The following is a 25,433-nucleotide window of genomic DNA, read 5'->3' as shown; positions in this document are numbered from 1 at the left end:
TTGGATAAAAGAGGGTGATTGTAGTTGTTACTAATACTTCTTGCTACCTCAAGAATTATTTTAGCAGAGGGACTTTTCTTGGAGCTTCTTACTCTGCTATGATACTGCCTCCAAACAAATTTCTGGCTTACAATCTGTGGATGAACCTGGAAATTAAAGTGAATTTAAGTTCAGGTATTGTTGGACATGCCATTCCCAAACGATGATCAAAGAAATACTCAGGAGTTGTTCAGCAAGGCAAAAAGAAAAAATTTTCTTTTTGCAAAGGCTGCAGCCACAGACCATAGTCTCATAGGCAGAACACACTGAGTGGGGAGTCAGCTCAATTTTTATCTCTCTGCCCCTCACCCTGATGACTGGTTTGGGTTTACAGTGTTTGTGATTGGTTACTTTTTTTGTTGTGTGGCACTGGGGTTTGAACTCAGGGTGTTGTGCTTGCTAGGCAGGCACTCTTATCACTTGAGCCATTCCACCAGCCCTGTGATTGGTTACTTAGAAAAGGGGGTACCTGGGGTAAGGGGGACCTTTAAGCAGGGAGAACAAGAAAATTCTTTTGGATGATATTCATCTTTAAATAAGCAGTTTGAGATTAGGACATCTGGTGATAAACAGCTCTTTGTTTGACCACAAGAACCTTGTAGGGTCAAGCAACGTTTCACAAAGTATGTAGGCAGCAGTTCAGGGAGGTTAGCTGGCATCTAGACAGTGGTAATTTTACATTAACTCTTTTGACAGAAAAGACCTAACTTTACTTGATTCTGGCATTATAAGTGACCTTGTAAGTTACATTTGTGGATTTAATTTAGTAATTTAAATTAATCTAATATTGGCTAATATTTATTAGAAATAATTTTGACATGTAGTGATTTTGCTTTAAAAAATGTAACAGAAGACCATTGGAGATGTGAGGATTAAATTTCCAGGCCAGCCAGAGCAAACAAGTTAGTGAGATTCTATCTTAAAAAACAAGGCCACCTGCTCAAGACCATAACTGAAAAGTAAATTAAAGCCAAAAGGACTGGGGCATGGCTCAAGTGATAGAGCTCTTGCCTAGCCAAATACAAGGCCCTGAGTTTAAACCCCGTACCACAAAAAAACAAAAAAACAAAAAAAACTAAAAGAATAAGCTTTGGTTAGATTCAGTAGTTAAAATCAAACTTGAGTATTTTAACTGTGGGGGGCAAAAAAATAGCTCCTTATAATTATGTGACTTAACAGACTTCACTGGAAGGTTCAGTACATACAAGGAAGGTATTAGAAAATGATTTTTCTCAAAAGTAATAGCTGTCTTTTATTGAGTGGTGATTATATGTCAAAAACATTGATAGATATATTAGATTATTTATTTTAATTATTAGAACATTCATATAAGATAGGTATTACCTTTTTCAGCTGAAAGAATTGATGCTTGAAGAGGCTAAATATATTTACAGCTAAGGGACATACCAACTGTTAAGTGGCATGGGTAAGAAACAAGATCAGGTTGTTCTGGCTCTTTTTTAATTTCACTGAGATACTTTTGATTATAGGATGCAGACTTTCAGGACTTAAGTAAAAATGTAGAAAAATCACTGCTTATTCTTATAGTGTAAATACGATTCCTATGATGGGTATTGATGTTTTTCATTGAAATAGTGATTCTTTCTCTCTTTTCCTCTCTAAACAAGCCCAAGTTTCTTTCTTAAGACTTTTTATTTATAGATCCACACAACTTGACATTTGAGGCTAGAATATGGTGTTGGCGTGTCAGTGAGAAGTTTTTTTTTTAATTTTTATTTTTGAGACAAGGTCTCCTTCTGTACTCTTGAATTTCTGATCCTCATGCTGAGATGAGAGGTTAAGTTTTAATCAAGAATAAAAAAGTTCAAGGATAAAAACCAGTTTTACAAAAAGAGACCATTTTTTGCGAGTTTTTTTTCCAGGATAAATTAGATATTTTTAAAATACAGTATTTAAAGTTTTCTGAAGGTGCACTAACTCAAATTAGGCATTGTTATGTATGTCTACCTAAAATATTTGTGAGTGCACTTATGTACTCTTTGTGTAGCTGGGATGAACTTTTGAAATAATTTAATCTGATTTGCTCTTTTAACAGATGAGAGAATGAGTTTGAAAGATTAAGTACTTGTAGTTATTCAGTAGACTCATATTAGAAATCCAGTTTGCTGATCCCCAAACCTGAGTTTTAGGCCTCATTCCCAACTCCAGGATTTTCACATGACTAGTCTGGCCACTTGCCAAATAAAGAGACTAGTAATGGTGAAGAGCAGAGAAAGGAGATTTATTACTGACACCGGGTAGCCATGGGAAGAGGCAAAGCAAGTACTTCAGCATGTTGATTTAAATAGAAAAAGAGTTCAAGCCCCAGTACTGCCAAAAAAAAAAAAAAAAAAAAGAATTAAGGGTGGGTGGAAGGTATGCACTGTAAAACAGTCCCAGTCATAGGTATGGCCTGGTTGGTCCTTATCTCAGGCCTTATTTGGGGAGGAGTTCTGGTGAACTTATCCCTGTCGTGTGGAGAGACTGTTCCTTTCTTTGGGTGCGGTTTTCTCTGTCTTCCTTGTAAATGTGATATTGATCAGTGCTGTTCTGCCTGGATTCCAAGGTGACTGCAAGGTGAATGGATGTATTAGAGCATAGGACAGAGATACAGAATGGAGGCAGGAATGCCAAAATATTCTTCTTCTTTTAGTTAATTCATGGACCCAAGTGAGGAGTCAGTGTTTTTCAACAAAAGCAGCAAGTATCTGTTAGAATGCTTTTTCTTCATGTCTTCCTTAGTGCTTTATGGCTTAGCAACAGGAATGGAGAATAACAGAATATCCAGAAATCATTTTTAAAAAGTCTTTAATAGGGCAGATTTATTTAAGTCAAAGTTAGATTTATTAGGGCAGATTGATCATAAAGTGATAGTACACCCCCCAAAAAAACTGAGGGTGGGCAGCTTGACCAAGCAGTCAAATGCCCAGAAGTCATTTTAAATAAATATCTGCTCTAATGAATGGTTTCTAGGCAAAGAATAATTTGAGAGGTATTCTGAAATAAGGGACTGGGAAGGATCATCACATGGTAGGTGAATAGAAGAACATAGCACGGTAGAGAAAAGGAAGAGTAGTTTCTTTTCAACAACAGGACAGTTTTGAATATCTAAAGTAAGTTTGTAAACATTTGCAGGTAAGAGAAAGAAAGAAGGTCTGTAACATGGTAATAGGCACAGTATTTTGAAGGTAATCATGTAGATGTGATAAGTCTATTTGGGAGGGTCCTTTTTATGTTCTAAGATGCGTCAGATCTACTTAAAATTAATTTCTTACTGATTCTTCTGAAAACCTGGGACATAGGGGCTTAAAGATTATGAATCACAAGCTGTAGTGGTCATTATATATATTTTAATTCAATGATGGTCAGCCTAATGACTGGGATTATATTATATCATTACCATCTACTAAGATTTTTCAGGTAGCTTATGTCTCCCTTTGGTAAACTGAATGTGTATATGTAGGGTTGGAGTAGAAAAGGAAGACATTGTGTTTTGGAAAAGATTGCCCAGATGATTCCTTTCCATATTCTCCGTAACCTTTCCCCTCCCCTGAAATAAAAGGAAATAGGAAGTAAAAAATACCAAACTAAAATCTTCTGTTAAAACAGGAAAGTAATTTGGCAGGAGTTGGTTAAACAAGAGAGCTTTAAAATAAGAATGAGTTTAAAGTAAGTTAATGTAAAACTGAAACTAAGGACTGGGGATATATACGTAAAGTACTTGAGTCCAGCATGCTCAAGGCCCTGGTGTTTAGTCCTCAAGTCCTCCCCACCCTCAGGATGGGAAAGGACTCCAAAAAAATGAAACTAAATTGGTTTAGTGGTTAGGAAATGTTGAGTTGTCTCAGAGGAGGTCTCGCCTGATTATCTTTAATGAAAAAAAAATAGAGTGATACTGGTAGACAGATGTGAAATTTGGGTAGCAAATGACTACAAGTGTTAGTAGAATGAAGACTGGTCTTTTATAAATAAAAATATTCAACAAACATATGAGTGTCTGCTATATGAAAGACTCTACTTAATCAGTGAACAAATGAGGTAAAAACTTATGTCCTGTTGGAAGTTATATTTCAGTTTGGAGAGGAGAGCACAGTATAAAAAATTTACACAAGTAGGTAAATTAAAGGTAGGTGTTAAGTAATCTTTTGTAAAAGAAAAAGTAGAGCAAGGTAAAGGGGTTGAGAGTGTTGGAAGGCAGAAATTTGCAATTTTAAATAGAATGGGGCTATGGTCTGAATGTGTTTCACCAAAATTCTTTTTGTTAAATTTTTACCCCATCTCCCCCATGGTATTGAGGTGGGGCTTTTGGGAGGTGGTCATTAGGTCATGAAGGCAGAGCCCTTATTAGGAGGATTATTGACCTTATAAAAAGGCCCAAGAGAGCTGCCTTTCCCTTCCCTCCATGTGAGGATGCAGGTAGAAGACACTGTCAATAATGAACAGGTCCTCAACTCCAGACACCAAGACTCCTGGCACTTTGATCCCAGATTCCCAGCCTCCAGAACTGTAAGAAATAAATTTCTTTTGCTTTAAAACTACCCAGCTTATTTTGTATTATTAATTAATGTGGTATTTTACAGCAGTCTGTGTGGATTAAGACAAATGGTAAGAATAAACCTATTGGTAATCAGAGATCCAGTAGGCAGCAGGTGGGAGAGTTAGGCTTGTAGATAATTTATGGAGATGCAGTGTAGGGAGTTCCAACTCAGTATAGGGAGTTGTAAAAGTTTAATTCAAATCTGAATCTGGTAAAGGTTTTTGGGCTAGAGATATAAAATTAAGAGTCAATATTTTAGATGATCCTTAAACTGTAAGACTAGATGAAATCATCCAAGGACTGAGTGTAGACAGAGAAGGTTGCTGTGGGTTATTTTGTTTAGAGTTTTGTATTCCAACCTTAAGTAGCTGGGGCGGAGAGGAAGATCCAGCAAATTGGCATCAGTAAGGGAAGATAGGAGAGTGGAGAGTAAGATGTCTTGAAAGCCCATATATTGTCAGTTTACACTAATGCTGCTGATAGGTCAGGTTAAGGTGAGGACTGAGAATTAATCACTGAGTTTAATAACTCAGTGGAATTAATGGTGATCCCTACTAGTTGATTTGGTGGTGTGGTGGGAGGAAAAAGTTTTCTAGAGTGATCCCAAAAGACAGCTAGGCCTGTGGGTGTAGTTCACTGGTGCAGCACTTGCCTAGCATGCACAAGGCCCTGGGTTTAATCTCTACCTTCACAGATGGGGGAGAGGAAAAAAGGGAAGGGAAGAGAATTGAGAGATATTGTAAAGACGAAGTATAGAAAGGTCTTTAAGATGTTTTGCTGTAGACCTGAGCAAAGAAATAGTATAGTATCTAGAGTAGAAGATTATTTTTTAAATGAAATTGAAACTGTTTCTGTGCTGATGTGAATGGTCCAGGACAGTGAAAAATTGGCATAAGAAAATGAGGAATTGTAGTGGCACTTTAACTAGGTAATTGGAGGAAAAGCAAAGTATGTGGGTGTAGGTGCTGGTGGGTTGCTGGATGTGGGGTTTTTACTTTTGGAAGTTTCCTGAATCTTTCAGTTTTCTCAGAGAAGTGGGAAGCTAAGTTAAGATTTCTTGAAGGATTAAAGACATTAAATGAGGGTGAAGTGGTTGTTTAGGGTTGTGGAAGAGTAAATGTTCATTATTTACATTTTTTTCAGAGGTGTATAAAATAGCGAGAATATCCTGTCATTTTAAAATTCTCCTTCCCTTCTGGAAAGGTAACACTATTAATAGTTTTCTATATTCTTTATTCTAGTCACTGATATGCACATGCTTATACATAGAGATGATTAGAAATGAAATATATAACTGTTTGTGGTAGGTTAAAGGGTAGTCCCCAAAGGATATGTCCATGTCTTTACTGCTGGAAGCTGTGAATGTGACTTTGGGCAGTTTCTGCAATTAAATTTGGACTTAACTAAAGACCTCAAAATGAGATTATCTTGGATCAGGGTGAACCCTCAATCTACTGACAAGTCTCTGTAGAAGAGAAAAGAAGACATATGTAGAGAGGCAAGCATGGGAAAACATAGGGAAGAAAACAACTTGAAGATGCAAGCAGAGATTAAAGTTATGCAAGCCACAAGTCAAAGAACACCTGGAGCATCAGAAGCTAGAAGAAGCAAAGTGTGACTTTCCTCTTAGGGTTTTTAGAAGGAGTGGGGCTGTGGACTTCGTGATTTTGGACTTTTGGCCTGCAGAACTAAGAGAATAAATTTCTGTTTTAAGTCACCATATTTGTGGCAGTTTGTTATGGTAGCCCAAGAAAACTGATACAGGCTCATACTATACCTCTTGTTCCACAGCTTACAAACTTTTATTGCTATGGGCTGTTCTTTTTATAACAACTACATAATACTTTTTTAGGATCTAAATGTGCATATCATATCCATATATGGTATAGCATTGTTTTAGTTTTCTGTTGCTGTGTCAAAACACTTGAGATAAACAAAAAGGAGAAAAAGCTTATTTTGATTCATGGTTTCAGAGGTTTCAGTCCATAATCTAATGGCCCTGTTGCTTTTGGGCCTTTGGTAAGGCAGAGGAGGTGGCTGCAGGGTAGTAAAGAAAGAGAGGAAGCGGGTAGGTCCCACTCTCCCCTTCAAAGTCATGTTCTCAATAACTCTAACTAGGCCCCACCTTCCAAAGTCTCCACCACTTCTCAGTAGTGACATCAGTTCCTCCCTCTCCCTCTCTCCCTCCCTGGGTCCCTCCATCCCTCTCTCCCTTCCTTGTTCTCCCTCTTGTCCATTTCTCCCTCTCCTTCTCCATTTCTCCCTCTCCTTCTCCATTTCTCCCTCTTCCCCCCTCCCCTGCCCTCCCCTGCCCTCCCCGCTCCCTTTCTCTTCCCCTCCCCCTTCTCTTCCCCCTCCTCCACTAGAACCATATCTCCCAGCCCTTTTTTGCTTTATTTTTTGAATAGGGTTTCGATTTTATGCCTGGCCCACCTGAACCATGATCCTCCTATTTACACTTCCTGCATAGTTGGGAAGACAAGTGCGTGTCACCTCTTCAAGCTTTTATTGGTTGAGATAGGATGTTCTCATGAACTTTTTGCCCAGGCTGACTTCAGAGATCCTCCCAATCTTTGCCTCCTGAATAGTTAGGATTACAGGTGTAAGCCATCACACCCAGCTCACATGTTTTCTTTTAGATCTTTGTTCCCAATTGCCTTTCTACCTATTAGGTTATTAGAATTGTTGATAGGTTCTGCCTAATTTGTTCTCGTAATAAACTGTTTTAGTTTATACCCTCCACCTTCAGAGAAAGTGTTGCCAACACTGAATATTATGAGTCTTTAGTTACTTTTCTGATAGATGAAAAATCATACATTTCTGTTTTGCTTTTCTCTTATTGGAAATATAATTAAATGTTTTGTCATGTTTCATCATATGTAAAGCTTCCAAAAAATGAAACTCATTGTTTAAAAAAGAAAATATCAAAGTTTACTAAATCATAAAATTTATTTCTAGTAAACAGATGTGTAATTTCAATTTTCTTTGCAGTTGACAATTATCTTCTTTAATCAACTTGCCAATGTACCTACCGATTGGGGTTGTACCTGAGTGATAGAGTGTGTGCTTAGTACGAAAAGACACATACACACATAAACCTACAGCATAAAATGTAAAAAATTTAAAAAGGCCTTTCTACCTTGGAGGACAATAGTGAAAGCCTCTGAATGTAGTTTGACTTATTGAACTTATTCAGATCTTGCTTAACTTACAGAAAATTGGTACTTTTATAATCATTGTCATAAGCTGCAATTCTTTTTTTTTGTCATTACTGGGGCTTGAACTCATGGCCTCATGCTTGCTAGAGAAGCGCTGTTATCCCTCCACCAGCCCATAAACTGCAATTCTTGTCACTTAAAAATCATAGGTTCTTTATGCAGTTTTTCATACCACTTTTTTTAAAATGCCTTGATTTCTGATTTATTTCAAACTCAACTCGTGTATGTGCATGTATAGATTTAATACCTGAAAGATGTTTTTATTTTTTACTCAGAACTTCGGGACATTATCATTGATGTTTACTTCAGGAAAATTATAGCTTACTTTTCAATGAAAATAGAAATGTAAACTGTGATGTTGACTTTTCAGAACAAAATCCTGCATTTTATGACAAGGAAGTCATCATAATCTTAGTTATTGAAATTAAAAATATCCAAAGCATCTTAGATTGTTTTAAATGAAGGTTAATCAAAGAAAATACAATTTTAAAAGAAAATATGTTTGTGAATTAAACTGCCATGTGAGTCCCCATTCTGAAATTCAATAATAAGTTACGTATTCAAAAAACTTATATAAAATCTGTACCTTCCAACACAGGATTTGGTTCATCTCATGGCTTTTCTTTTAAATAATTGTTTTTGTTACAGACTACTGATAATCATAGGTGTGAAAGATGGCCCAGATTCAATATGCTTTACTATACAGTTCATTTAATTTAGAATATTCTGTTAAGTTTTGTAAATTTAGTTCAAGTTTGAAAATGTTTTGGATTTTTGAGACAGGGTTTTGCTCTATAGTCCAGGTTGGTCTAGAACTCACAATGTAACCAAATTGGCCTTGAGCGCATGATCCTCCTGCCTCTGCCTCTCAAGTGCTAGGATTACAGATGTGTGGCTTGTAAAACTTTTTCATTTTTATTTATCCTTTACTTTTTTCTTATGTCTAACCAGAAGAAATAGGAAAATATCCTTGTCATAGAGTTAAGAAAGAGGAAAAAAAATACTTTTTAGATTGTCTGTAATATGAGACAATCTAAAAATTTTAAAATAGCTTTTAAAATTCTTGTCTTGCTGATGTGAACATAGTTACGAAGTGAAAAACATCGAAGGATGTGAAGGCTATCAGGTCACTTTTGTCAAGAGATGATAAGGAAATGCACTTGACTAATTCTTTAGATAGGAACAATTTTTGATTGTAGGAATAAATAATCAGACCAAAGATGAAATACTTAAGTATTTGAATACAGCAGTAATCGCATCAAAGACATTATTTCCCTATAAAATGAAGAAGGTTGGTGAGAAATTGAAGGTAGACATTTTTAATAGTATCAAAAGATCCTTTGAGAGCTGAAAGAATGACTTAACTGGTAGAGTGCCTGTCTAGCAAGTATGAAACTCTGAGTTCAAACCCTAGTACAGCACCCCCCCCCCAAAAAAAAAAAAGAGATGGTTTGAATCTTTTCAGTAATATAACTGATTAGCAAATCTAAAGAATAAAAACTGTAAGCACCTGGAAATAGGCATCATTTTCTAAACAGTGTAGCTTAGTTCTGTTAGGATATTTAATGTAGACAAAATAGGAAACAATTCTTGATTCTTACTGTGAAGTAGGTGTGGTTGAATTGGTACAAAAGTGCAGCAATAAAGATTTTTGCTTAAGAGTCTCCATGGGAACAGCATCTCTGCCAACGTTTTTTAATTCTCAAACCTTCTAAAATGATTCTGCACAACAGATTTCTTTTTTTAAAGAGGAGCCCCAATTTTATAGGAAATAGTGATTTATATGAAACAGTGATTTACATGCTTTTAAAATAGCAGGAAAACAGAAAGATATGTTTTTCACAAATTCATTTAATGGTATGAAAAAGGATTCTAAGAAGAACGAAGTACTACCATCAGAAAATAAGGGGTCATCTTAAGAAAAATTACTTTGCAACAATTGTTCTAGGCACTAATAGGTCTTAAGATGGGGGATATCAATTACTAGTCTTTAAGAATTGACCTAACAGGTTAACTATCAGGAGGCAGGATGGTTAAAGGTTTAAATCTTGTCTTTGTCACTTGTTACTCAGTCTTGGGGCAAATCATGTCTCCCCTTTACTTGGAGTTTCCTCTTTTTGTAAATTGATAATGATGCCTGTTAATAGAAAATGCATCTGAAATAGATTTGTTAGTTGCCAAATTTGTACATATATATCAACTTTTTAAGCTACTTATTCTGATTTTAAAAATTGTAAATGGGAGAGTTTTTGAAATAGGGTCTCAGCAACTTTTTTTTTTTTTTGTGCCTGAACTAGCCTTGAATTTCGATCTTTACCTCTCAAGTGGTTAGGATTATAGGCATGAACCACCATGTCCATCCTAGTAAGTATATTGGTTGTGTAACTAGCAACAGAATAAAAATATAGAAGAGTTTCAATAATTCCTCATGTTCCATGTGGTCAGCCCTTTTCCCAATCTGAGGATCAGAATGTTTCTCATAAATCCAGTCCTCCAATATGAAACTTCTGAGTCTCACTTCTTTTCACCAGGTCTCTTACATTTGAGATTCATCATTGTTGGTGTGTTTATTAATATTTCATTCCTTTTAGTCAGACAAAAGATGTAGATTAGTAGTAGCATTGAGCAGAAAATGAAGTTTCCATATGTCCCTCTACTCCACAGTTTCTTTAGTACATTGGTATAGTTGGTGAATCTTCAGTGACACATCATTATTACCCAGAGTCCATAGTTTACCATAGGTTTTACTTTTGGTGGTTCATTCTGTGGGTTTTGACAGACACACAACATAAACCTACCATTCTAGGGTCATACACAATAATTTTGCTGCTCTAAAAATCTTCTGTGTTCTGAGTGTTCATCTTTCCCACTCCCCATCCCTTTGCAATTGCTGATCTTTTTTATTGTCTCCATAGTATTGCCTTTCCAGAATGTCATCACTTGGAGTCATACAATATATGGCATTTTCACACTGCTTCATTCACTTAGGTTGTTTTTTTATGTATTTATTTTGGCAGTATTGGGGTTTGAACTCAGGGTGTTGCATTACTTTGGTAAGAAAGCACTCTGCCATTTGAGCTATGCCCTTAGACCTTTTTGCTTTTGTTTGTTTCTGATAGGGTCTCTAGCTTTTGCCTAGGATGGCCTTTGGACCAAGATCCTCCTACCTCTGCCTCCCACATAGTTGGAATTACAGGTGTGAACCACCATGCTCTACATCACTTAGTAATATGAATTTAAAGTTCTTATATGTCTTTTTTTTTTTTTTGGGCAGTGCTAGGGCTTGAACTCTGGGCCTCAGGTGCTCTACAACTTCAGTTACAGCCCTTTTTTGTGTTACCTGTTTTTCAGACAGAGTTTTGTGTTTTTGACCAGGCTGGCCTGGGTAATGATCTTGCTATTTATGCCTCCTGCATAGCTGGAATGACAGGTGTGCATCACCATGCTCAGCTTTTTATTTGTTGAGATGGTGTCTAACCAACTATGCCTGGGCTGGCCTTGAAGCTCCATCCTCTTGGTCTCTGCCTCTTGAGTAGATGGGATTACAGGTGTGAGCCACAGTCCTTCCATGTCTCTTATGACTTACAGCTCATTTCTTTTTAGGACTGGATAATATTTTTTGAATCAGTTACTGAAGGAGTCTTGGTTGCTTGCAAGTTTTGCCAATTGTAAGTAAAGCTGCTGTAAAAATCTGTGGTATAGGAATTTGTGTAGATGAAAATTTTAACTAATTTGGGTAATTACCAAAGATTGGAACTGCTGTATTTTATAATAAGCATATGTTTAGTTTTGTAAGAAACTGCCAAATTAGTGAGGTGTCTGTTAAGGTCTTTTGCCTATTTTTTAGTTGGGTTGTTCATTTTCTTGTTGGTATTTCCTTCCCCCACCACACCTTCTTTGTTAGTACTGAGGTTTGAACTCAGGACTTTGTGCTTGCTAGGCAGGCGCTCTACCTTTTGGTCCACCATTCTCCTATTTTACATTTCTCGCCATAGTTGGGATGACAGGCGTGTACCATCACACCCGACTTTTTTCTGTTGAGATGGGGCTTTGCAATTTTTGTTTTTTTTTTTTTGACTTGAGTTGCAGTCCTCCTGATCTCAAGGGACCTGTGTAATTGGGCTGACAGGCATGAACCACCATGAACTGCTGTTGGTTGAGATAGGGTCTCCTGAACTTTTTGCCTGGTCTGGCCTTGAACTGTAGTGCTTCTGATCTCAACCTCCTGAGTAGCTAGGATTATAGGTGTGAGCACTCATACCTGACTCTTGTTGAGTTTTAAGAATTCTTTTTATATTTTGGACAACAGTCCTATATTGGGCATCTTGTTTTCTGATATTTTCTCCCAGTCTGTGGCTTGATCTTTTTTTTTTTTTTTTTTTTTTTTGGTGGAGGGATGGGACTGTGGTTTGAACTCAGAGTTTTGCACTTGCAAAGCACGTGCTCTGTTGACCCATACCTCCAGTTCATTTTGCTCCCCCCCCATATCAGTTAGTCATTTTAATTAATACAACAAGAAAATACCTTAAACACTAATTTGTATAATTCAGGCCTATATTGAAAATAGTGCTGCTTGTTTCCATAACATGATTAAAAAAATCCATTCCCTGAGATTTAATGTTTTGATGATCCACTGCAAGGTATTGTGTAAGACTTCATCATTTATAAGTTTGGATTTTTGGTATCTATAAGTAAACCAGCTTTATAAAACTCAGATCTGTATACTTGTTTTGAGAGCCCAACAGTTCACTCAGTTACTTTGTGTTCAACTAGTTATTTAAGTTACAAAATGCCAGCAAATCAGTGAAGAAGGCTGTCCGATTAACTCTAAAGTTTAGCTTCCTAGAAACATTTTAACAACAATTTAGTACAGTTTGCCAGATAACCTGGTGTCCTGCATGTTTTTAACAGAGAAGAATGTTACTTGTGCAAATTAGAATCTGATACGAATTATATGGTGACAGCTTTGCTAATAAACGAGAATATGCTCTTCCAGGCTAGGAAGGGAGACTGCCACAGCTGACAGGTCCCAAAGATACATGGAGTATAGTTAGTTTTTGGAGATGGAGTCTTGTGAACTATTATTCGTTGGGGCTAACCTTGAGCCCTGGTCATCCTGATCTCAGCCTTCTAAGTAGCTAGGATTTCAGACACGTGCCACCAGTGCCCAGCAGAGAGCAGAAGTTTTAAAGTCCAACTTAACTATTTTTTTTTCTCATGGATGATGCCTTTGGTGTTGTCTCTAAAAAGTCACCTATGGACCAAAGTCATCTAGATTTTTTTCCTGTTACTGTCTTGATAGTTTTATAGTTTTACCTTTTATATTTAGCCCTGTGATCCATTCAGTTAAAATAAAAGCTTGTGTCTGTATTAATTTCTTCATTTGTGGATGTTCTGTTGTGCCAACACTATTTCTTGTAAAGGTTGTCTTTTCTCTGTTCTCTGTTGTATAGCCTTTGTTTTTATGTCAAATAGCACTTGGCTGTATTTTTGTGGTCCATTTCTGGGCTCTGTTTTGTTCCATTGATCTAATTGTCTGTTCTTTCACCATACAACACTGTTTTGATTATGTAGGTTTATAGTAAGATTTAAAGTTGTGTCAGTTTTCGGTCTTTTTAAAAACTCCTTCAATATTAATCATATTGGCTGTTTTAAGCTTTGGCTTGTCCATATAAACTAGAATCAGTTTGTCCATATTGATAGAAAAATTTGCTGAAATTTTGAATGAAATTGTGTTGGACTCATAGATGAAGTTGGGAAGAACTGATACCTTCAATAATAATGAGTTTTCCTATACAGAAACATGGGATATTTCTTCAGGTATTTAGTTGTTCTTTGGTTTCTTTCATCAGAATTTATAATTTCCTCATGTATCTTGTACATGCTTTGTTAGATTTATATCTGACAATGGCTTACATTGTTATTACTCAGGATTCTCCAGAGGACATAATCAGTAGGATTTACATGTACATATGCATATGGGTGTCCTATTATAATATGCATATATAAAGTTATAAGATCATTTGTTAGATCATTTCTTAGATTGGCTTACATAATGAGTAGTGGAATAATCCCACAATGGCTGGAAAGCCAGGAAAGCAGTAGCTGCTTAGTTCAAGAAGCTGAAAGCCTCAGAACAAGAGGGCCCAATGATACAACTCTTGTCCAAAGCTGAATGCCTGGAAGTCCTGGAGAGTTAACTTGTGCAAGTCCATGCTCAAAGGCTAAAGAATGTGGAGTCTGATGTCCATAGTTCATGGCAGTAGCAAAAAGTGCGCCTGCTCAAGAATTGTTGAGTGTGTGAGCTTGTTCCATCTGGATCCCCAGACTGGATGGTGCTGCTTATGGTCAGGACAGATCTTCCTCACTCTGATCCACATGCCAGACACTCTCAGAAGTGTGCTTTACCTGTTTTCTAGGCCTCTCTCAGTCCAGTCAAGTTAACCAAGATTTGCCAGGGAAGGAGTGCTAATATAAATGGTATTGAGAGTTTAATTTGAAATTCTATTTTTTTGTTGCTGGTATATAGGAAAATGACTGACTTTTGTAAATAGACTTTGCTACAGTCACCTTTTAGCATGCTTTGATTTCTTCCTTCCTATTTTATCTTTTGTTTCATTTTGTTGTCTTACATTAACTGAGACTTCCAATACATTTTTGAAAAGATAAGGTATGTCCTTTCTTTGTTCCTGATCTTAGTGGAAAAACTTCTAGTTTTATGCCAAGTGTGACATTAGCTCTAGTTTTTTTTTCTTTTTTTAACTGTGTTAAAGTATACATTACATAAAATTTGCCATCTTAATCATATTTAAATATCTCAGTGGTTCTGCAACCAATCTCAGGAACTTCTCAAATTCTGCAAAACAAAAGTCTGCACTCATTAAAACAAACTCTACCTCCCCCTCCCCATAGCCCTTGGCAACTACCATTCTACTTTCTGTCTCTGAATTTGACCAATCCAGATGCCCATGTTAAGTGTAAGGATATATTTGGCTGTTTGTGCTATTTATTTAACTTAGTATAATGTCCTCAGGATCTATCCATGATGTGTAAGAGTTTCCTTTCTTTCTAAGTCTAGATAATTCCATTTTGTACATGTATTGCATAGTATCCATTCATCTATTAAGGGACACTTGGGTTGCTTCTACCTCTATTTTTAGGCTATTACAAATAAAGCTTCTTTACAGGGTGCCATGGCATGTACCTGTAGCCCTAGCTACTCAGGAGGTTGAGGCAGGAGAATTGCTCACCTAGGAATTGGAGGACATCCTGGGAAACATGAGACCCCCCCATCTCAAAACAAAACAAAACAAGTTATGCTGCTATGAATGTGGTTGTACAAATATCTCTTTGAGATTCAGCTTTCACATGTTTTGGGTGTGTACCCAGAAGTGGAACTGGGGTTTGAACTCAGGATTTTATGCTCCTTTAGACAAATGCTCTACCACTTGAGCCATGCCCCCAGCCATATTAGCAACATTTATAGTTTATAGTATATAAGTCTTTTGCTGCTGCTTCTCAAAATTTTATTTATTTATTTGTTTGTTAGTTTATTTATTTATTGTGCTGAGGTTTGAACTCAGGGCCTCATGCTTGCTAGGCAGGCTCTACATGTGTGCCATGCTCCCAGCCCCATTAGCAATGTTTATAGTTTACAGTGTATAAGTCTTTTGCTGCTTTTTAAAATTTTATCTATCTGTTTATTTATTTGTGGCACTGGAGTTTTGAACTCAGGGCCATATGCTTGCTAGACAGGTTCTTTACCATGTGAGCCATGCCCCAACTCAGTCTTTTGCTTCTTTGGTTAGGTTTATTCCTAGGTTTTATTTGTTTTTATATTATTATAGATGCAGTTGTTTTCTTAATTTCATTTTCAAATTGTTCATATTAGTGTATAGAAATATAGTGGGTTTTGCATGGTGATGTTGTATCCTGCAGATGTACTGAATTCCCTTATTGTAAGTTTTTTGTGGGTAGAATCTTTAGTGTCATCTACAGAGATAATTTTACTTCTTTGTAATTTGCATGCCTTTTGTAATAGTGGACTTTTGTTATAAGGAAGTACCTGAGGCAGCTTTGAAAACACTTGTGAAGTTCACAGTTTTGGAAGTTAAAGCAGTTTTGGTGAGGTGGCCTGGTGGTGGCACATCTTGGTAAGAGTCCATGTAGGACCATCAGTTATCTCTCAAGGCAGGGATCAGAGGGTAGGGGACAAGGATGGAGGGAGGGAGGGAGAAAGATGGAGGGAGAGAGATGGAGGGAGGGAGGGGCAGAAAAGGAGAGAGAGAGAGAGGAAGGGGGTGGGGGAGGAGGAGAGAGAGATGAGAGATAGTGGGCTGGGTTCCCACAATCACTTTTGGGGGCATACCCTCAATGCCCTAAGTATTTCCCACAAGGCAACACCTCCCAAAGGTTCATCACCTCTCAGTTCATCATCACCTTGATGACTAACCCTTTACTTACTATGAGCCCTTAGTTGGGCACTATTAAGTGATCCGAACCATAGAATTTTTTATATCATTTTTCTAGCCAGTTGTTCTGATAAGAACGTCCACTACTATATTGAATAGAAGTGGTGAAAGTGGGCATCCTTGTCTTCATTCATGTCTTACAGAGGAAGAGCTTTTAGTCTTTCACCATCGGGTATGATGTTAGCTGTCAGTTTTTCATATAGAGTCTCTAATATATTGAAGAAATTTCCTTTTATTCTTAGTTTCCATTCCTTCAGGTTTTTTGTTTTGTTTTGTTTTGTTTTAATCATGCAAGGGTGTTGAATTTTGTTAAATCCTTATAATGAGACATCACATGTATTGCATTGGTTTGGTGTTTTGAACTATCTTATATTCCAGGAGTGACTTATACTTGGACAATGGTGTATAATAATTATTATTTTTAATTGAGCAGGGGCCTTATGCATGCTAGGTAATCCCTCTTCTACCAAGCTACAGACCTAGGTGTAAAATCCTTTTAATATGCTATTAAATTCAGTTTGCCATTGTTTTGTTGGATCTTGAAATATTTTTAAAATGAAAATTAGCCTTTTTGTTTTTCAAAATATACCAGTTTTAGTAAGTGCCAAGGGGCTGTGTTCATTTTATAGATAATTTGTATAACCTGGTCTTTTATGTTTTTTTTGCATAGATTAATTGTCCAATATGGTTTTATTGTGGTATTTCCATGGATATGTGCAATGTACTTTGAGCAAGTTCATGCCCTTCTATTGTACTCCATTAATTCTCCTCTCTCCTCGCCTCTTTTCAAACAGTGTTTAGTAAATTTCATTATGCTGTCTTCATATGTATGTGTATATGTATATGTATATATATGTAATGTACTTCAAACCTGTCCAGTACCCTCTCCTGGTCCCCATTCCCCCCAATGCCTGTTTATGTTATGTTCATGTCTCATTGTTATCCATCACCATTATCATTTTAGATCTGGATTCCACATATGAATGAAAACATTTCATACTTGTCTTTCTGAGCTTGGTTTATGTTGCTCAACATGATAATCTCCAGTTCCATCCATTTCTTACAAATGACCTAATTTGATTCCTCTTTATCAATGAGTAATATTCCACTGTGTATATTACATGTTCTTTATCCATATATTGGTTGTTGGGTACTTAGGCTGATTGCATTGTTTGGCAATGTGTATCTCTTCAGAATGATGGAAATATTCTGGAATTAGTGATAATGGTTATATCACCTTGTGGATATTCTAAGAACTACTGAATTACATTAATTTTTGTGGTATGTATTATATTTGAACTTTAAAAGTGAGTGAAGTAGTTATATCAGGGTTGCATTTGGCATTAAACAACAGAAAAACAGACTTCATTGGCTTGATTAAATAGGACTCTTAAACAACAAGCAGAATTACTAGTCTTACTAGTATTGATGTGCTGGTGCAGTGATTTAGGGGCAGATGTGTCCATGATCAGTTCTTGGCCTTTGCCTCATGTTTGCATATGGGTGTAATTGCTCCAGGCATTGGAAGAAAGAGAACAGGGAAGGAACAATAACTGTTCAGGAACTCCAAAGAAATCTTCACATCTTAATGGCTGTATCATGCCAAATAAATACTGTTGGCTGGAAGTTGATTGGGGACAATATGGTAATGGGAAATAAGATTTGGGTCAGAAGGTCTCGCCACAGTGAGCTTTAATGTACAGAGCCTTACTTTAACTGATGTTACTTAATATTTCACACTTTGTAAGAACATTTGCTATCGATTGATAGTTTAAATTATGTTTAAGTAGTTTTCCAGTCTGGTAGGTTTTTTTTTTTTTTAATCTCGTAAAGTTCTCTACATTTTAAGGAGTTATTTGTAGGATTTTGTGATAAATAATTATGTGAGACATGAGGTTCTATTCACTTTTGTTTTTTTTAAAACAGCTTTCTTGAGGAATAATTGTCATACAGTAAACTAGGCATTTAAAGCATACAGTGCAGTTTTGAAGTTTTGACATAAATGGTGGTAGTGAAACTATCAATCACCATATGCAGGATACTTACTTAAAAAATCAGTTTTGCTGGTAGAGTGAGTCAAGTGGTAAGAATGCTGGCCTAGCAAGAGTGAAGCCCTGCGTTCAAACCTCAGTGCTGCCAAATTTTTTTTTTAAAGTTAGAATTAAAAAATCAATTTTATTTAGGAGTAATATACACATAATGTGTCCATTTCGAGTGTACATTTTCAGGATTGACAATTGTGTAGATTTTTGTAGCCCCTATGACTACAGCCAAGTGAAAACATTGCTAGCTCTCCAGAAAGTTTACTATTTCACTTCATAGTCATCCCCCCACCACTGTTGTACTTTCTGTTACCAAAGTTAGCAGAATTTTTCTGTAGAATTTCATATAGATGGAATTATATAAGTACTGTTTTACTCTGACTTCTTACTGTGATGTAAATGTCTTTTAATAGTCATGCATGTTGTTGCATGTATTAGTAGTTCATGTAAAAAATGGTGAATTGGATTCATTGTATTGCTTTGTTACAGCCTGTTTATTCATTTACTTTTTAGACATTTGAGTTATTACTGATTTTGAATAGATCTCTTTTTAAACATTTGTGTACATTTCTTTGTGTGGATATATTTTCATTTCCATAAGCACTTTATTCTACATTTCTCTATAAGACTGTAGGAAGAATGAATTGTTGTTTTATAGTACTGGGATTTGAACTCAAGGCCTTGGTAAGCAGGCCTTCTGTCACTTAAGCCATAGTCTGAGCCCTGTTTGACTATAATATCCTTATTCTCCCTAAGAAAAATTATGCTACTTTCTTACTACAGTGTATGAAATGTCTAGTTTATGTTTAAATTTACTCAGTTGATTTCATAAATATTTTATAGTGGCCTCTCCCCTTTGTGTGCATGTATTGGTAGTAGAAAGGATCAAGTTTTTATGTCTGTGTTGTGTTTTAATCCCTTTTCCTTCCAAGGTGTCAACTTTTTAAATAGGCTGTTAATTTCTAAAATGTTTCAGCTTCTGTTTCTTTTGAATTATTCTATAGATATTTTTAACTTGTTGCTGTATTTCCAGTGATTTAAAAATTAAATAGCTTGAGTAACTATTACCTGAACCTGTTTTGCAAGAACAGTTTCGTAGGTGATAGTAACATACTTTATTTTACTTCCGTTCAGGGGAAACAGATTCAGTTTTTTTCTACCATTGGTAATATTAAATTTGATCAGTGTTTCTTACATGGTGGTGGTAGAATCCATTGATGATAGATTACCTGAATCGGTTATTTCATTAGGGCTCCCATTTCATGAAATGGTAGTTTTATAGTTCTGATATTTCTTCTACAATTATTCTTTGACATTTGTCTATTTCAAAGAGTTTTTCAGCTGAGCCCAGTGGCCCAAGCCTATAATCCTAGCTACTTGGGAAGCAGAGATTGGGAGGACCACAGTTCCAGGGCAGCCCTGCCTGTCAAGAAGTTCAGGAGACCCACCTCAACCAGTGACTGGGAAGATGGCACATGATTGCCATCCTAGTTACCAGGGAAGCACAGATAGGCAGATTATGGTCCAGGACAGCAGGGGCATAAAGTGAGAACATTTTCCAAAGTAACCAATGCTAAAAGGACTTGGCAGAGTGACTCAAGTGGTAGAGTGCCTGCCTAGCAAGTACAGTGACCCAAGTTCATTCCCCAGTATTGCTGCCCCCCCCGTCCCCCCCAAAAAAAACCCAAAATAAAAAAAGATTTTTCCTCTGCCACCAGAGATGAACTATATCTTTGCTTAAAAATGCAGGGAAAATGCTTAATTCTTTACTCTTAATTCTTTTTTTTTTTTGTAAAGATTATTAAGTATTAGCTGGATGCCAGTGACTCAACACCTGTGATCCTAGTTACTCAGGAGGCACCGATCAGGAGGATCGAGGTTCGAAGCCAGCTGGGGCAAATAGTTTTTGAGATCCTATCTTGAAAAGACTAACACAAAAACGTCCTGCTGGAGTGGCTCAAGATGTAGGCCCTGAGTTCAAGCCCCAGTACCGAGGGGAAAAAAAAGAATAAAAAGTATTGTGATGTGTACTCTAACGGTAACAAATTATTTTATTTTGGGTTTTGTCTTTTTGAAGTAACCTTGTGGATTCACTGATGTTTTTATTTCCTGTGATTGTTGCAGTTACTCTTTTAGATATTGAAACTATAGTTTTCCAAACTCTATGTCAAGCACTCATTTTTGATGAAATTCACCATTTTAAATTTTCAGCTCCTTTTGGCAGTACTAGAATTTGCTTGCTAGGCAGGTGCTCATTTGAGCTGCATCCCAGTGTCCTTCGTCTCCCTTTAGATCTTAGTACTGGCTATGTTTTAATTTGTTCCCCCACTTTCTCTCTAAAATAAGAAATGAAATATCTGCTTATTGTGGGCCCAATAAATAACTCAATTTTATCAGAGGGTGAAGCGATTCTGAGGTACAAACTAAAATTATAACTAGTCAGTTGCAGTCATTCAGTGTCTTCAAGCTAATATTAGCCATCTTTTTAATTGTAATAACTCTTTGTTATCTTACCAACTCTTAAAGTTTCACCCACTTATACAGGTTTTTAAATGATCTTAAGTTCTACATTGCTATTTCTAGGGCTTTAAACAGATTTTACTTTGAGTCTTTAAGGTCACTCTTGTTTTAGCACTAAAACAAGTTATCTTCCTTATTCTCTTTTCCACTCTCAGAGAGAGGAATAATCTCAATTATGTATTAGGGTAATGATCAAAGTCTAATAATGTAGTGAAAATCACTTCCACTCTAAGAGTAAATACCATTTAGTCTTGGCTTGGGGAGTTAAGTGTTCTTTCTTCCATCTTCTTTCTTCTGGGGTGGTGAGCTTGGATGCTCCATTTTACTATGTTCTGTATAGTCTGTTTTTATTCCCTCTATTTTAATTAGCCTATTCACAATGACCTGTGTCTAATCAGTACTGTTATTTCAAAATATGAAGATTAACGCTATAGTAATTCTTGTGTCTTCTTTTGAACAGAACACATGGCACTGCTGTATTTTCTCACTCCTCTCTGCTGTGTGTGTGTGTGTGTGTGTGTAGGAGGGTGGGGTTGTTAAAGTTGAAATATTTGATAAATGCTTGTTTTGGTGTTTTTTTTTAAATTTAAGATTCATTAATAGTATAGTGTAGTGTCATGTGAAAACTATATAGATGTGTACACTGTATCTTGAGCAAGTTTACCCCCTCTGTTATATTCCCTTCTTCCCTCCTCTCTTTTAGAAACAATATTTGATAGGTTTGTTTATGCTACCTCCGTAAATATATATGTACATATATATAAAAATTTTGATCCTCTTCACCTCCCATATTCTCTCCATTTCTCCTCACCCTTCTTGATTCCTTCTTTGCAGTCAAGTCCCATTACTATTGTTATTTTTATCATTTTAGATCAAGATCCTGCATATAAGCGAAAACATGCGATATTTGGCTTTTTGAGTTTGACTTATTTTACTCAATATGATAATCTCCAGTTCTATCCGTTTTCTTGAAAACTGCATAATTTCATCTCTGTGGTTGAGTAATTCTCCATTGTGTATATATACCACATTTTCTTAATCCCATTTATTGGTTGATCCCTCTTTATACCATTCACCTAGGCTGATTTCCCCTGCTTGGCTATTGTGAGTAGTGCTGCAATAAACATCAGAATGGAGGTATCTCTCTTGTATATTCCTTGGATGTATATGCCTGAGAATGGTATGGCAGAGTCATAAGGTAGATCTGTTTTTAACTTCTTTTTTTATTTTGTTTTTAGTTTGGCAGAACTGGGGTCTATTTTTGTTTTTTGAGGAACCTCCATACTGATTCCATAGTGACTGTACTATGTGACTATGAGGAAGTATCCCCTGTCCCTGCATACTCACCAACATTTGTTGTTGTTTGTTTTCTTGATGATAGCCAAAACTGGGTGCTATGAAAATCTCAATGTAGTTTTGATTCACATTTCCTTTATGGCTAAGGAGATTGAACGTTTTCTTCATGTGTTTATTAGTCACTTGTACTTCTGAGAACTTTCTGTTTAATTCATTTGTCTATTTATCAATTGGATTATTTGTTTAATTTTTTGAGCTCTGTATATCTGAACATGAATTATCTGATGAATAGCTGGCAAAGATTTTCTTCCATTTTGTGGGTTATCTCTTGATTCTGGTAATTGTTTCCTTTGTACAGAAGCTTTTTAATTTGATGCAGTCCCACTTTTGTCAATTCTTGTTTTCTGGATGGTTGGAGTTCTGTTCAGAAAATACCTGCCAGTGCCTATATCTTCAAGAGTTTCTGTAGTAGTTTTAAAGTTTCTGGTCTTACATTAAGGTCTTTGATTCATTTGGATTGATTTTTGTACAAGGGTCTAGTTTCAGTTTTTTTGCATGTAGATAACCAGTTTTCTCAGCACCATTTGTTGAAGAGGCTGTCTTTTTCCCCACATGTTTTGGGCTCCTATGTCAAAAATCAAATGGCTATAGCTGTATGGGTTTATTTCTAGGTCTTCTGCTCTGTTCCATTGGTTTTGTGTGTCTGCTTTTGTTCCAGTTCCATGCTTTTTTATTGCTCTGTAGTATAACTTGAAGTCTGATATTGATACCTCTCTAGCATTGCTCTTTTTGTTCAGGATTGTTTTGTCTATTGTAGGTCTTTTGTATTTCCATATGAATTTTAGGATTGATTCTTTCCTATTTCTGTGAAGAGGTACATGGAGGGTTTGATGGGAATTGCATTGAATGTATAGATTGCTTTCAGTAAAATAGCTATTTTCACAATATTCTGCCAATCCATGAGCATGAGAGTTCTTTCCATTTTCTGGTTTCGTCTTCAGTTTTTCAGTTTGTTTCAAGATTTTATGGTGTAGAAATTTTTTACCTTTTCGGTTAGGTTTATTCCTTGGTGATTTTTTGTTGTTTTGAGGCTATTGTGAATGAAGTTGTTTTCTCGATTTCTTTTTTGGCCTGTTCATTGTTGGTATATAGAAAAACTACTGAGATTTGTATGTTAACATATTTTGGGTATGGGGGCAGTCCTGGGGTTTTAACTCAGGGCCTCATGCTTGGTAGGCAGCTGTTCTAACATTTAAGCCACTCTACAGCCCCGCCCCCCCGCCTTTTTTTTTTTTTGGTGTGTTGGGTATTTTTAAGATCAGGCCTTGCTTTTTGCCCAGTTTGGCCTCAAACAATGATCCTCCTGGTCTCTCTGAGTAGCTAGTATTACAGGTGTGAGCCACTAGTTCCACTCAGTATGTTAATTTTATATCCTGCTACTTTATTGAAGGTGTTTATAAGATCTAGAGTCTTTTCGGTATAGGATCATATCATTTGCCAATAGGGATAATTTGACTTCTTCCCTATTAAATCCCTCTTATTTCTTTCTCTTGCCTTAATGCTCTGGCTAGGAATTCTAGTACTATATAGAACAAGAGTGGAAAGACTGGACACCCTTGTCTCATTCCTGACTTTAGAGAAAATGATTTCAGTTTTTTCCTATTTGTTAGGATGATGTTGTCTGTTGGCTTGTCACATATAGCCTCTATTACGTTGAGATACGTTCCTTCTGTTTCTAGTTCGACTTTCACATGTTGCTGATAGTGTTTTGTTAATTTATGTGTTTTGTGGTAAACTTTAAATGGAAATATTTGAATGTTAAAAGTATAAAATAACAGGGTTTAAGGGTATAGTTCAGTGGTATGGCACTTGCCTAGCATATGTGAGCCCCTGGGTTTGATCCTTAGTACTACAAAAAGAAAACAAAATATGCAAAATAGCAAAAGTTTGTGATAATCTTTTTTCTCTAAATTGTATCATTAAAAATGCACATTCAACATATAAATATATTTGCTTAGTCACAGAATGTATAAACAATATACAGCAAAGATTGGTCACAACAGGGTACCTTTGTGGCTGGGGTTGGAGGGTTTTTTCCCCCATTTAGCATCCACTTCTCCAGCTTAGGATCTTATATTGCACTGAAACACACACTTGAGTGCATGTATACATCTTAGCTATTGCATTTTAACCAGAGCAATAATTTTCATCTTTTTTTGTGGGCTAGTCTAAATTTTCAGGACATTTCTATTGTTATAGTTAGGTGCACATGTGAAGGCTAGATGCTGGTTCTTTTTGTGGCACTGGGGTTTGAACTCAGGGCCTCACATTTATTTGGCAGGTGCTCTTCCACTTGAGTCATTCTGCCAGCCCTTACAGTGCTAGTTCTACATGTCAAAAGAATCCTTGCTATGGTGAACAGTAATGACAACAATAAAAGAAAAGAGTTTCTAGGTGTGAACTTCTAGAAATACATTTTATTGGTGTTTGGGTTATGTGAGTCAGCTCATGTCTCATTTTCTGTCACCTCAAAAGTCACTGAAGATGGGAGTATTAGTTTATAACTATATTTTTTGGTTCTAAACTTATATCTGTGAGTGGTGTGCTCATCATTTTCATATATTTCCTTCTCATTAAACTCCTACTTCGAAAGCCATTCTATTTTTAGGGGCCTTTTCTTCATAGCTTATCCTAACATTGTTGCTAACACTACCAAAGGAATTATCTAGAGATACATTGAATCCAGAAAGTAGTTTTCAGTCTTTACTATCTTCTGCATTTGTGAACATAGTAGTCTGTACTGAGAACCAGAGTATGAGACAGTACCTATCACAGGTAAGCATGTAGAAAAGAAAAAAATGTTAGCTAGATGGATGGATGGATGGATCTTCTTTCTCTCTCTCTCTCTCTCTCTCTCTCTCTCTCTGTGTGTGTGTGTGTGTGTGTGTGTGTGTGTCTCTGTCTATGTATGGCTTGCAGTGCTGGGGATTGAACTGGGCCTTGTACATGTTAAGCAAGCATTTTACCACTGAGCTACATCCTCAGCCCCTATAATTTTCTTTTTTAAGAGATGAGAGTTGGGGGTGTAGCTTGCTGACCTCTTGCCTGGATTGTGCAGGGGCCTGGATTCCATTTCATTAAAAATTAGGAGACTTTTGTTTTTTAAATACGTTGTTTGTACATTGACACATTGTTGTATGTATTTATGGAGTAAAAAGTGATGTCATGATTTTTTAAAATACAATTTTGAATGATTAGGTCAAGCCAGTCAACACAATTTGACCTCTTCTGTGAGGAGATGTAAAAATTA

General features: G+C 36.4%; 1 protein-coding gene and 1 non-coding gene across 3 annotated transcripts in view; one reads left to right on the top strand and one right to left on the bottom strand.

Moving 5' to 3' along the window:
• The window catches only part of Stag1 (STAG1 cohesin complex component), a 369,238-nt gene that overhangs the window by 39,704 nt on the left and 304,101 nt on the right, over window positions 1–25,433 (top strand). The window lies entirely within an intron of this gene.
• Window positions 12,710–12,839, bottom strand: LOC141418696 (small nucleolar RNA SNORA24). Its single transcript, XR_012443352.1, has one exon. It is a non-coding gene; the product is annotated as a small nucleolar RNA SNORA24 (small nucleolar RNA).

This window comes from Castor canadensis, chromosome 17 (assembly GCF_047511655.1).
Source record: "Castor canadensis chromosome 17, mCasCan1.hap1v2, whole genome shotgun sequence".
NCBI classification, from domain to species: domain Eukaryota; kingdom Metazoa; phylum Chordata; class Mammalia; order Rodentia; family Castoridae; genus Castor; species Castor canadensis.
The sequence above is the reverse complement of the archived record's forward strand: the minus strand, read 5'-3'. Positions and strand labels throughout refer to the sequence as shown.